The sequence below is a fragment of the Mus pahari genome, chromosome 1 (genome assembly GCF_900095145.1).
Source record: "Mus pahari chromosome 1, PAHARI_EIJ_v1.1, whole genome shotgun sequence".
Taxonomy (NCBI): Eukaryota; Metazoa; Chordata; class Mammalia; order Rodentia; family Muridae; genus Mus; species Mus pahari.
The window spans coordinates 43,498,898-43,512,861 of NC_034590.1; positions in this window are offsets into that span (position 1 = coordinate 43,498,898).

The following is a 13,964-nucleotide window of genomic DNA, read 5'->3' on the forward strand; positions in this document are numbered from 1 at the left end:
TCTCCTAATAGGTACAACAAGCCTGGAGGTCAAAAGAGTTAGGACAATGGCCAGCCCACCCCACGAGATAAAGTGGCTCTTCTCCCAAGCCTCTGGTTTCAGAAACCCGGTTTCAGATGGTCGGTCCCACTGCAAGCCTAAAGCTTACAGGTCTCAGGAACATAGATTCAATAGCCCTCTACCAAAAAGCTGTTCTCAAAACACTGTATCAACTTAGAATTAGTAATAAAGACAAATTACCGATTGTCACATGGTCCAGGAATATGTTTGTTTTAGGTGTTATTTCTCTCATGAAACAAATAGGTTTTGTGTGTGTGTGTGTGTGTGTGTGTGTGTGTGTATTCATAGTTTCTTCTATATTGTTGTAAAGAGACACCATGACCAAGGCCTCTATCTGAAAAAATATGCATTGAGGCTCACAGTTTCAGAGAGTTAGAGAGTCCCTGATCACTAGGTTTGGGCACATGATTGCATATAGGGAGGCATGGTCTTAGAGCTATAGCTAAAAGATTATATTTGATTCAAAAAATAAGACAGAGCAAGAAAAAGCAAACTGGAAATGGATTAGGCTTTTGATATCTCAAGGCCCACTCTTGTGACATACCTCCTCTGCCAAGACCATACCTACAAATTCTTCCCAAAGGATTCCATCAACTTTGGACCAAGCATTCCAATATATGATCTTATGAGGCTACTCTCTTCCAAATCACCACACACAGAGATATAGTAGTAGGTAGTAACTCATACAACAGTATTTAGAACAGAGGAAAGCATGATTTGTACAAAGTGTGTGTGTGTGTGTATGTGTGTGTGCGCGTGCGCACGTGTGCGTATGTACTGAAGTAATGATATAATTCAGAGGTCAAAATAAAATGATTTCTATAAAGTGAGATGCTGTGTATTAAGTACAATCAACATCCTTTCTGAGGATATCCTCACCTTTATCTTTGGTAGGTATATCCAGACATTAGATTGAAAGTTAAGACTCAAAACTGTTCCTAAACAGCTTAAGTAGTGCACGTTATCTATAGGAGTTGAATGTCTTCACTGGCCCCGCCACATATGTTACTACTGATGCTTGGTCAGTATCACTGCAAACAGGATCCTTTCTATTCTCTGGCCTCCTTTCTGACTGCCTGACTGGCATCATTCTGTCTTTGAGAACTCAGTCCATTTGAATACCACAACAGTGTTATGAAGAGTGGAGGAAAATTGGAGTTTAATACATATCTTCCCAGCGGTTTACTCTAGACAGGAGATACAAAGCTTTTGGGAACTTTCCTAAATTACTTTTGTAAATTCTTTCTTCTAAAATGCAAAATACAGTTCAACAACTTAGGAAAACAACTATGGAACCTGAGAAGGATTCATCTTATTCAGTTGGCTGCTGACAGCATTTGGATATGCCTGTTGTTTTGAAATCAGCTGATGGGTCCATAATGGCAGACATCTCATTTGTTTTTAAGACCCAATTATAAATTCAGGTGTAAAATAAAATATTCCAATTAATAAAGATCACACATGCAAGCAGTCTCAGAGCCTACAACTATAAATATTAAACACGGTCCCCAAGGCCCTGCTCCATCTCTCCACTTTGCCCCAGAGATCATTGCCTACTTTATGGTTTGTATATCTTGAAAACCCTAGTCCACCAGTGAAGTTACATGTTGGCTGTTAACATATTAACTATTTTAATTTATTTTCAAGAAAGTCTATTCCCGTTTACAAATTATACTGAGAAAAATGAATGTTGTATCCTCAGAGAAATAGCTAATATTTGGTTTTATTCATATGTTCTTCAATACACTAATGGACAGATGAGTGAACCTCCAATAATACAATATTTTCATTCATAATATTCTTTCTAATTTCAGAAATGGGAGAGTTCAGTCCACGAGTAACCAGGTAAACAATAACAACAATAAGAACACTAAAAAACAAACAAACAAATAAAATCCTGAACTCACAAGAGCAAATGCAACCAGGGGGATGCACATTCTTTGGGCAATGCTGTTGGCATTCATTAGACCTCAGTGTCTGTCACATTGTAGTGAAGCACACGAGTTATAGATCACCACCTTATACAGAATTAAGCCCTTTAATTGACAGAATTTGTATTACATGAAAGCATAGTATTTTATGACAGGAAATGAGCATACTAGGTAACATTAGTATTTTTTTTTCTGTATTGAAATCTTAACAAATAAATATTTAGTTTTGTTGATTATTCTGTAATAATTACTTTAATAAAGTTGTGTTACACATGCGTGCAATGTATATTAGGGCCTAAAATTAATGTTCTCTGCCTAATCCTATCCCAAACATAATCTGTGATTATGTTTAATTTCTCAAAAATTCCCCTGCAGTCTTTGAGCCAGATGGTCCGTGCAGCTTTCCTTCCTTTGTCTGACTCCTGATCATCCAGCTATGTCAATTACAAAATGAACTGTACTTCCAGATGTTTGAGGAGGACTAATTTACATGGGGACTTTTCACTGGTAAATTGCCAGTTCTGGTTGGTCCCTAAATTGGATAACTGGGTTTCACAGGATCTAGGATCTAGGACTGACTGTTGCTTTGAAAGAGGGCCCTTCAGACCTCAGGGAACTGGAAGACACAGAAAACACTTTTGTGACATTCTGGGAAATTTATAGAATCCTAGGAGAGTTAGAGAACTCCAACCAGTGGAAGTAATCAGAGTCCAGTGACCTCAAACTTATAGATAGTGATAGTAATGGCTGGATAGATGGCTCCGTGATTAAGAACACATAGTGTCCCAGAGGTTTTGTTCTTAATACCCATGCCTAGTAGCACATAACAATTTGTAAATTTAGTTTCAAGGGATCCAATGCTCTTTTCTAGTTTCTGCTGACACAGCACTCAAATGTACAAACTCTCCCTCACATATACATAAGCACATAATTAAAAAATAAAAATAAAACCCCTAAGTAGTAATATTGATTTATGTGATAATTTCAAATTAGAAGAAAATTCCTAGACAAATTCAAATAACTCACTATTCCAAAATGCAAGTTTATTGACATGTGAATATTTCAGATAAAATTTAAAAATAGTTTGATTTTCTGAACAAGATGAGATTTAGAAAAGACCTTGGAGGTACGCCTATTTCTAAAACAGCAACAGCAGCAACAACAACAAAATCGAAGTCTTTATTAAATCTATTTCCTTGAGGTAATTCTCCCTGAAGCCAGTGATTTATTTGAATTCATCCTTGGTACGCTAGATCCATTTCTCATTCCATAAAATAAAACGACAGAAACCACAACCATCAAAGAAGCATCCTGGTACTGTCTACTGTGTCTGTATTACCTCAATGAAATAAAAGGATACCAAAGTTAGAGAAGTTCTCAATATGTATTGATACGCTAATACCTTTAACCTAGGAAAACCAAGACTTATGCAACTATATGCAAGATAATGCCTCCCATGTCATACATCTCAACCTCAACCCAAGGTTCTAGTAGGCCTCTCCTTCTTTCCAAAATTTCCTCCCACCTGAAGAGAAGCCAGAACCTAAGCTCTGGATCATCCTTTTCATATGACCTACCTTCTGCCCACTACTGAATGTAAAGTTTTATTCCTAGCTGATGGCATTCTCAGGGAGGTTCTGAAGACTTTTGTAGTCCATGTCCAGCTGGAGGAGTCAGTTAATGAGGCAATATCCTTGGGGTGTCTCTCCGTCTCTCTGTCTGTCTCTGTCTCTGTGTGTCTCTGTGTCTCTGTCTCTATCTCTGTCTCTGTCTCTCTCTCTCTTTCTGGCTTTTCTTCCACAGTGACATCGACAGCCAAATGAACATAGATTAATCCCTCTGAAGCATTAAGCCAAAATAATTGCTTCTTCCCTTGAGTTGCTTGCTCAGGCATATTATTTACTACAGAGGTAAATCTGACACAATTTCCATTTCCCCTTCTTCGTACCCGTCTTAATTACTAAATCAAGAGAAATTCAACTCCTACAAGTGAACATGTTCTCTCTTCTGCTTCCTTTCCAATTGTTCTGTCATGAACTATACCCTCAATACATCTCACTTGTCTGAGCATGATACTGAACTTCTGTTCAAGCCATGAATTTTAATGGTTTATCTAATCATTTGTCCATCAGAAAGACTGGCAAAGACTCTCTTTATATCACATAGTGGGTAGGTTCTTACAGTTCCAAGTATCCAGTAAAAGCTAAATGTCTAAAATGTACTTGGCTCTCACCAAATATTTTTCCCAGCTGACAAATAATTAAACATAGCACTGGCCAGTCTATAAACACATCGTGCTTACTCAGTCAGTGTTAAGTAATGCATTTCCCCATCATAGGGGCCTTAATATTTTAACTAGGTAAAAATATTGTAAATGTTCCTGTTGCCCAAATCCATTTTTTGAGAATAACTTTACTGTAGAAGAGGGCAGGAAAAAATTATCAAAATTAGTCTAAAATTATCAAAAGAGATGAATTTGAGCAAATGGATCATAAAGGAATGCTCAAAACTTCTGTTTATAAATATACTAGTTGAATTATCAGTTAATCAGTGTGTATAAAATGAAAATATTATACTGCATCTTATAAACCTGTATACGTGACAGTTCAAAAGCAATTAATTAAAAACGGAGGTGAATCTAAATTGGAAAGTCAAGGAGCCCTTTGAATCTCCTGCATACTTAGAAACTCTCTCTGCAGAATTACAGAGAATGTTCAAGTGCATACAGGATGCTTGAGTTACCAGTTCTCTTAAGACTCTACCCCAGCAATGCAAATCAACCCACTTTAAAGAGGGTGCTGGAAAAAAACATACACCTTCTTGATTAGACAAAATCTGTAGTACCATATGAAATGCTTCTCTTTTGCTGACGAAGTTACTTCACATGCTCATCAGAGAACCAACTTCACCTCAGCATTATTTATTTACATAAAGTTTTGGTATTATTATTATTGTTTGTTTCTTTCACCCACTGAACTGTGGTTGAGTTTGAATAGGCTGCTGGATAAGAAGGTCCTCAAATAAAACTATCACAAACAACTAAAGCAACAGATGGGCAAATAGTGATTCAAAGGTACAAGAAGCGTAAAAATGAGAAGAAGCATGACATTACCTAAAACATCATAATTCTTGGTGTTGCCTATTTTTATATTTTTATTTTATTTGACAATAACTACAGTCACATTGGAGGATGACCCTGGATTGACAAAATGTCTCTATTAAAGTAGTCTGTGGGCAAGCTTGTGATACATTTTCTTGATAAATGACTGATGGAAGTGGGCCCAGCAAACCATTGGTTGTATTATCCCTGGGTTATTGATCCCAGATAATAAAAGAATGCAAGCTAATCAAACCAGGGGAACCAGGACAGTAAGCAGTGTTCCCTCCATGGCTTCTACTATGGTTTCTGTCTTCTGGATTCTGTCTTGAATTTTTACTCAGATTTCCCTCTGTGAAGGAGTAGAGACTGAGGGCTATAAGATGAAACAAACCTTTTCTTCCCCAACTTGCTTTTGGTCAGAGTTTTATCCCAACAAGTAAAATTGTACCTAAGATATTTCTCAACTATCAACCTGAAAGGCATAGAGATAATTATAGCCAGATAAAGATTCATAATGCTTACTAGTAATCATGACCACTTACCTAAGAAGATACAAACAAGCAAATGAATTCAATTCAGATGCTATGTAGGAAAATCAACAACCTAGAGGAAAAACACAGACAATAATAGGTTAGAAACTCATCAATGTTGATGAAAAATAAATAATATAGAAGAAAAACTCAGCAATAAAATAGTTTTTAAAAATACCAAAAATGAAAATTACCACTAAATGAAATAAAACCATAGTAGGAATTTTCACCAACCTATTTGACCAACCAGAAGAAAGAACATCATGAAAGATGGAGAAAGTCAGTGAAATGCTGCATTCAAACATGGAAAACAATGAAGTATGAATGTAGAACCCACCACCACTGATATATTAGAAGTGAGAAAATCTAAGATTCCAGAAGATAGAGAATGGAACATAAAAGGTATATATGATACATTCCATGAAATTATACAAGAAATACTCCCAAGAACAGAGAAAGAAATAGAAATCCAAACACAACATTTAGAACCTTAAAAACAAAACAAACAAAGAAGATTTACAGTGTAGATGTCAAGAATACAAAGCAAAATAAAATCTCATTAATTGAGGCTGCTATATAAAAGGAACTATTATTTAAAATTGTTAGAGAAATAGACACTTCATCATATGCAGAAACAATCGTAGACTATGGCCACTAAGCCAGAATTCGAGAAGATCCTAAAGGAATGCTATACACAGAGAATGAAGAAAGCAACCTTGGTCCCAAAAGAATATGCAAAAAGTGCACCCATGAGAGAAAGTACTCATGTGCAGCACAATAAACTAGCAAACAACTTTTCCTAAATAGAAAGGATAAAGAACAATCACCTATACAATCAATAAAATTATGATAGAAATTACTACACATCCCTCAATAATAATCTTAAATATAGATAGACTCAACTCACCAGTAAGGAGACAGAGACTGGTGGACTAGATTGAATACTCCTCTACCAAAACACACCTCACTGTCAAAGACACCAGGAGAATAAGATCAAAGGAAGGAAAATGATCAAATAAACAGAAGTGGAAATCAAGCTGCTGCAGCTCCTCTGCCACCTAATAAACCCAATTTCAAATTAAAATTAACACACAATTATAGTTAATTTATTTGCATGTTCATAAAGAGAATGATTCATGAAGTTATAATAAGTATAAATATGCACACCATGCACTGAGGTTTCCATTTTCATAGAACCAACACTAAAAGGTGTACAAGTTCTGATCATTCCTGAAATGAAAAATAATGTGTCATTTCAGTGACACACTCTCATCTTTAAATACGGTATCCAATCTAAAAATCAACAAAGAAACTTCATATTTAAACTACATTATAGGTCAAATTTATGCAATAAATATGTATAGATCATTCCACCTAATAGACACAAAATGCCCTTTGGTTCATCTGACCATGGAGCTTGTTCTAAAATAGATCATATTCAAGGGAAATGCAAAAGAATTTAAACACTTTCTTATATCCAATTTGGTCATAACACAATAGCACTGAAAATGAAAGAAGATAGAAATACACTAAAACAAAAGAATAATCTTGAATGGCAGGTGACTCACTGAAACAATATGGTGAAAATTTATTAATTCCTAAAAGCAAATTAAAATGCCAGTACTACTTTCTAAGAAGATTTGAAATACAACAAAAGCAGTTCTGAAATGATAAAACAAAACAAAACAAAATGCCAAAATGCAAATAAAAAACAAAGTCCCAAATATGTACTTCAAGGACTTGAATAGAGAAGAGAAATCCACACTCAACATTAAGATATGGCAACTGTTCAAAACACTAGAACAGAAATGTATGAAATGAAAAAAAAAATGCACAAAATAAGCCAAAAAACAGAAAAAAAATAATAAAAAGCCTGTGCAGTCAAATTGCTGTTCCCAGAAGACACAGCTTATTAAACAAAAATCTCTGCCAGGGTGGAATATTTCCCCATGAGTTACTGGTCCAGGAGACACCCAAGTCACCAGAAACACCGCAGGCTATTGGCATTGCTCTTCATTGCACAGCTTATTTGGAGGGTAGTAAGAACCTACTGTAGAGGACATTTATTTCAGTTGGTGACCAAAGAGAAATGCCATGACTGATCAGGAAACCCACTGTCTATTGGTTTGTTTGAATAGTGCTGTAAGGTACCATATAGGACAGGGAGGAGAAAAGTCATCAATGATGTTACCAAGTGGTGAACCCAGAACATTGCAACACTGAACTGTCAAGAAAGGTGTGACCAATGATGAAATAATGCCATCAATGTCACAGGGTGACAAGGCTATTGCTTTCTGATTGTGTTGGAGGCTTCCTCCATAGGAGTGAGTTCACACCAGTTTGAAACATTCATACCTCATTAAACATGGTTGAAATCCCATGACTGCTGCGGTTATAGAGCCTAATGCTGTCCTTTTTCTAAACATATGTGTCAGAATGGAACTGACATTTGTGTGTTTATTATTATATCTGTAGATTAGTACCTCTTTCAATTCTGGCCAGAAAGCTTCATCTGCAACAGGCAGACATTAATACGGAGATATTTAACAGGACAAAGTGCTGAGAAAAGCTGACTATTGAGTGCTCATCATTAACTGAGTGATCCATATACATCTCTACTTAGTAAACATGGAAGGAAAGATAGAAAGACTTTAATAGCTATGTGATGTGAAAGAATATTGAGAAATTCCATCTTCTGGCCATAACATGGATCTTGAACTCATAAAGGCAATGTATGAAATCAAGCCAAGAAATCTCACCAATATTCTAGTAGGCAGCAATAATTGGAAACAGTGTGAAAAAGAAGAAGAACAGGAGGAGGACGAGCAGAAGGAGGAGGAATTGGAGGCAGGAGAGTGATGGGTTGGGTATCTGGCGAGAGTAGGTGGGACTTTTGATAGTGGATATGATCAATGTTTACAAGGATAAAATTGTTAAAGGGTTAAATAAAGAATAAATTCTACTAACCTAAATCAATAAGATTTAATAACTTAAACAATATGGAGCAGTTAAAGAGATAGAAACAATAATAAAAGAATCAACAAAGAAAAGCCCAGGCTAGGAAAGGATCGAACTCAAATGCTACCAGACCTTTAGAGAAGAGCTAACTGTAATACCCCTCAAACTGTTAAACAATGCCAAGATTACCTTAATAGCAAACCGGACAAGGCTGCCAGAACAGAAATACAGGACAATTTTACTAATGAATATAAGCTGATAACTTGTCGAGTTTTTGCTAACCAAATTCAGCAACACTTTAAGAAAATCACATGTCGTGATAAAATTTCATTCCAGGGATTATATATTTGGTTCAATATTGATACAAAAAGTAATAAATAGTATGCCTCAAAAAACAGGCTTAATATATGTCACATGATCACTTCCATTGACGTAGAAAATGACGTTTTTTAACACAGTCCAACATTGTTAATTGATTAAAAATAACCCTAAAGAAATTAGGAATAGAGGGCTATAATTCACTATAACAAAGTCTATATACAGGAAACCTATACCCAACATTGCACTAAATGGAGACAATATTAAGCATATCCTTGGAAATCTGGGACAAGGGGTCCTCCTTCTCTACTCAAATTTAGTATAGTGCTCAACATCTTAGCTAAAACAAAGGAGGAGAGAACTATGAGGCATACAAAGAACACAGGAAGAAGTTAAATTGTTGTTTGTAGAACGTGATCTCATCGTTCAAAGAACCTAAATCTCCAGCAACAACTTTACTCAAAGGAAACACTTTATGTTTGAGCTCTCTTCTCCCTTCTAAGACTTGTTTAATCAATCACCAAGTCCTGCAGAACTTTATGTCAAGGCTTACCCCTTATCCCGCCCTCATTCCCTTCCTCCATTACTGCAGCCTGGTCCAAGCCACCTTCATTTCATGCATGAGTTTTTGTAAAAAATCATATATAATTTAATTCAGCTGTAAGAATGTTTTTCAATTTTTTTTAAAGAAAAAAATCCTATATAATTTCACCAATTTGTGTAAAAATCCAATCATATACTAATCACGGTCAATAGGACACCTCATTTGTTATTTTCTCTTCCCTCTTCTCTCCTCTCTTTTACCCTCCTGACTTGTTCATCCCTTCATTTCAATTTATCTCCATGCTAGAATGTCTAACACTTGGCATGTCTTAAGAAACCATGATTTATTCACAGTTCACATGTAGCTCATTTTTAAGCTGTGCTGAGGTTTGTGAATGAATGCTATCAGCTCAAATAAGGCTCTGTTGCCTACTATACCCAAACCACCCTCATCGTGATGACATTCCAACTCACCATCAGCACTACCACAATTGCCCAAGTCTGCTTGTCTGCCTTACAATAATAAGTGCTGCTTCAAACATAGATAGGCATGTGTCCCGCCTTGCCTTGGTGACATGAGTGTTCAATCTTCCTGAGAACATCTGTACTTTATAGCCCCATGTTTATGACCCTACAAGGTGCATACTCAGAGTAGGTGTGAGTGAACCAAAAGATTTTAAAATGAGTATTTGACCATATCCTGCGGCTTGAATAAACATTTGGAATAGCTAAGGCAGTGAATGTATTTCCACTCTGTAAATCACCCAAATGGTAGTCAGACAATTTTTCAGTATTTGTGGATTGGTAGGAAATATTTGGGGAAGTAAATTAAAAGCACAGATGTAGAAAAATCATGCCTACACGGTGATATTCTGACAAAGGAGCAATAGCTGGGAAACCATTAATAGCTGATCAAACACTGAAAGGCTAGATTTATGTAATGGGCAATTTTCTATTGACTTAAGCTATCCTCGCTGGGAAAGAAGAGACCTCAATTGAGAAAATACTTCCATCAGATTGGCCTATGGATAAGTCTGTGAGACATTGCCATCACTGGGCAGGTGGTTTAGATAAGAAATCAAGCTGTGAAAATCATGAAGAATAAGCCGGGAAGCACTACTTTTCCATGTTTTCTGTTTCAGTTCCTGTTCCTGTCTTAAGTTCCTGTCCTGACTGCCTGTCATGATGATATGATGTAAAACCCTTCCCTCCCCTTCTTTCTCCGGTTATATTTATCACCACATTAAAAAGCAAACCAGGGCAGTGTACATGAAGAGACCTTTTTGAATCAGATGTATGTAGAATGAAGTAGAGTAGCTACTACATTGAAAAGGAAGGCAAGGATGTTTTAAAATCTGTTCTTTCATGACATGTGAAGAATAAGATGGTTTTCTCAGACATTCTTTAAGTACAAGGTTGGTTCTTTGAGATAAAGTCTAGTGCTTTATCTCACCCACCTTCCCAGAGCCCGAAGGCCAGAAAATGGCTGCAGTAACTATAAAATATTTACATGCTACCAGGGGAAGCAGTTTCCTAGAGAGGAAAGAGCAAAATTGTGCCCATTAAAAAACGTCTCAGTTGTACCAGTAAAATGTGAACTTAATAGTAACTTGTAATTTCCAAAGAGACAAGAGAACAAGACAGCATATGTAACAGTTAACAAACTTCACACACACACACACACACACACACACACACACACACACACACACTAATGGAAAAGAGAACAGATTTATGTTCTCTAAAACGATTTTAGGTTTCAAAATTATCTGATCAAAATTTTAATTTATTGAATGTTTCCTGTGAATAGTATTAATAAACAATTTGTGTGGTAGTTTAAAAGAATCATCAAAATGATTGATTAGAATTGATTAGATTTGAATGCAACCCATATCAGGGTCTCTGAAAATAGAATGCAGTCTTATAGATATGCCTGTAATGATGAATTCTGTCAACTTGACTAGAACATGGAGTGCCATGACTTGGTGAGATTTTATTCTGGGTGCATCTGAGAAGGAATTTCTGTGTCAACTGAACTAACTTTGTAAAGTAGATAGCCGTCCTACTCATCATGACTTAGCCTCCTAACACCCATCCATCATCTGTACCCTACATAAAGACTGAGAAAGACAGAAATCCACCTCCCAGACTAATTTGAGCTAAGTTGTTGATCTTTTTCTGATTTCAGTGCTAAATGATAAAACCGTCTCTGTTTTGGTCTCAGGACTGAATTAAGGCTGAAATCTATGCCAATAGTTCTTGGTTGTTAAATGATGGACACTTAGTACTTCACACAAGCAATTCTCAGCCTCAACTTGCCAACTACAAGCCTTGGATTCACCAGCCTCCATAATTCCTTATTCTGTATAAGGGATATATATTATGGTATACAAAATATTATCAATAATTTTAAGTAACAAAATTTCCAAACAACACTTTGACAATTTACCTGCTTTTATACTGATTTAACTGATTGTATACTGAATCCTCTTTGTGCTATAGACAGCAGTATAAGCAAGGAATACCTGGAATGCTGCATAGAGCCAACTCATTTAAAGTTAGAAACCAGAACAATAGCAATTTTTATATCAGCTTTAATATGAATACAACCCCTCATATTTCACTACAACATTAAAGTCGGCTCAATTCTCTCATCACTGGTTTCCTTTGTTGTATAAGAAGGAAGATGGGAGGGGAGAAATTAGTTTTTGTCAGTCTTTTGCCATCATCTTTTGCAAAGTTTTATTTTTAATTTCATGACAGTTTATTCATAATGACTCCCTTTTGAATGTAGAGGTAAAGGGAATCTTTCCTGGCTCTTCATGTCACAAAGTCTATAGATTTGCTTGGAAGGAGGCTCCATGAAAGTCTAAGATCCCTGCCCTCCCCTAAGCCTATACCTCAGGAGGTTCTCATTTACTTTTCCAAACAACACTTTGACAATTTACCTGCTTGTATACTGATTTAACTGATTGTATACTAGATCCTCTTTGTGCTGTAGACAGCAGTATAAGCAAGGAATACCTGGAATGCTGCATAGAGCCAAGTTCTACTTTGCAAGATAGGTTCTCTGAGACCTGGGTCTAAGAAAAGTCATGCAATATAATTTAGGCCAACATTTTCTCTTCACATATGTAAAAAAGCCATGATTTACAAGTTCTTTGTATATTGGGTCAGAAATCAGACATTAGAAAAAATTTTATTTTTTTTTAAATTATATTTATCAGTTTTTTTGTCTATATGTATGGCTGTATACCAGGTACATGTCTGGGACCCTTGGAAGCCAGAAAAGGCTTTGAGATACTCTGGAACTAGAGTTATAAATGCTATGAGCTAGTATGTGGGTATTGGGAATCAAACTACCTGATCTGTTTCAACATCCCAGGAATCAATTTTTAGTAGACATTAGTTAGAAGACCAGGAAGAGAATGAAGGAATTCTGTCAGGTCAAAACAATACACTCAGCCAGCATATGGTCACCTAAGGCGCAGAGTGGGCAGACACCCCCACGGTCCCTAGAGGACTGCCCAAGCAATCTTAGGATCACTGGTGAGTGGAACACAACTTCTGCTCCAATCCAATCGTGCACGGGACCTGAGACAGCACTAGGGAAGCAGAGAACTGGCCTGGCCAGGGGCACTAATCCCCTCTGGTCTGTACCAGCACCGGGTCACCTAGGGCATGGAGTGGGAAGACACCCCCACGTCCCTAGAGGACTGCCCAAGCAATCTTAGAATCACTGGTGAGTGGAACACAACAGCTACTCCAATCCAATAGTGACAGGCCTGTGACAGCAGGAACAAGGACACCAGAGCCTTTCCTGACCAGAGGCTCAGGCTCATTTTAATCAGTTCAGGTTTACCTTGGTTTCAAACAGACCAGACAACTCCACGGTCCTCAAAGGAGACACAACTTCCACGCACTATAACATGCCCAGGATCTTAGGACAACAGGATCCCAGGATAACAGGAGCTGGGTCACACTAGTATTTGAGTGTCTCAGAGGAGCTTGACTGCCAAGAACTCAGACACACCCAGAATCTCAGGTTCACAGGAGCTCACAATCAAAGAATCACAGAGAAATCTGGACTCTGAGAAGTCCTGAATCAATTGGAATTATAGGAAGGACAGGCTCCAATCAGATATATTGAGGGCAGCAAGCACTAGAGATAATCAGATGGCAGGAGGTAAGCGTAAGAATAGAAGCAACAGAAACCAAGGTTACTTGGCATCCTCAGAACCAAACTCTCCCACCATAGCAAGTCCTGGATNCACCATTACACCAGAAAAGCAGGACATGGATCTAAAGTCATTTCTCATGATGATGATGGAAATCACAGGTAAACAGATAGAAGACTTTAAAGTGGAAACACAAAATCCCTTAAAGAGTTAGAGGAAAACGCTACCAAATGCTACCAAAAGGAGATGGAATTGAACAAAACCATCCAGGATCTAAAAATGGAAGTAGAAACAATAAAGAAAACCCAAAGAGAGACAACTCTGGAGATAGAAACCCTAGGAAAGA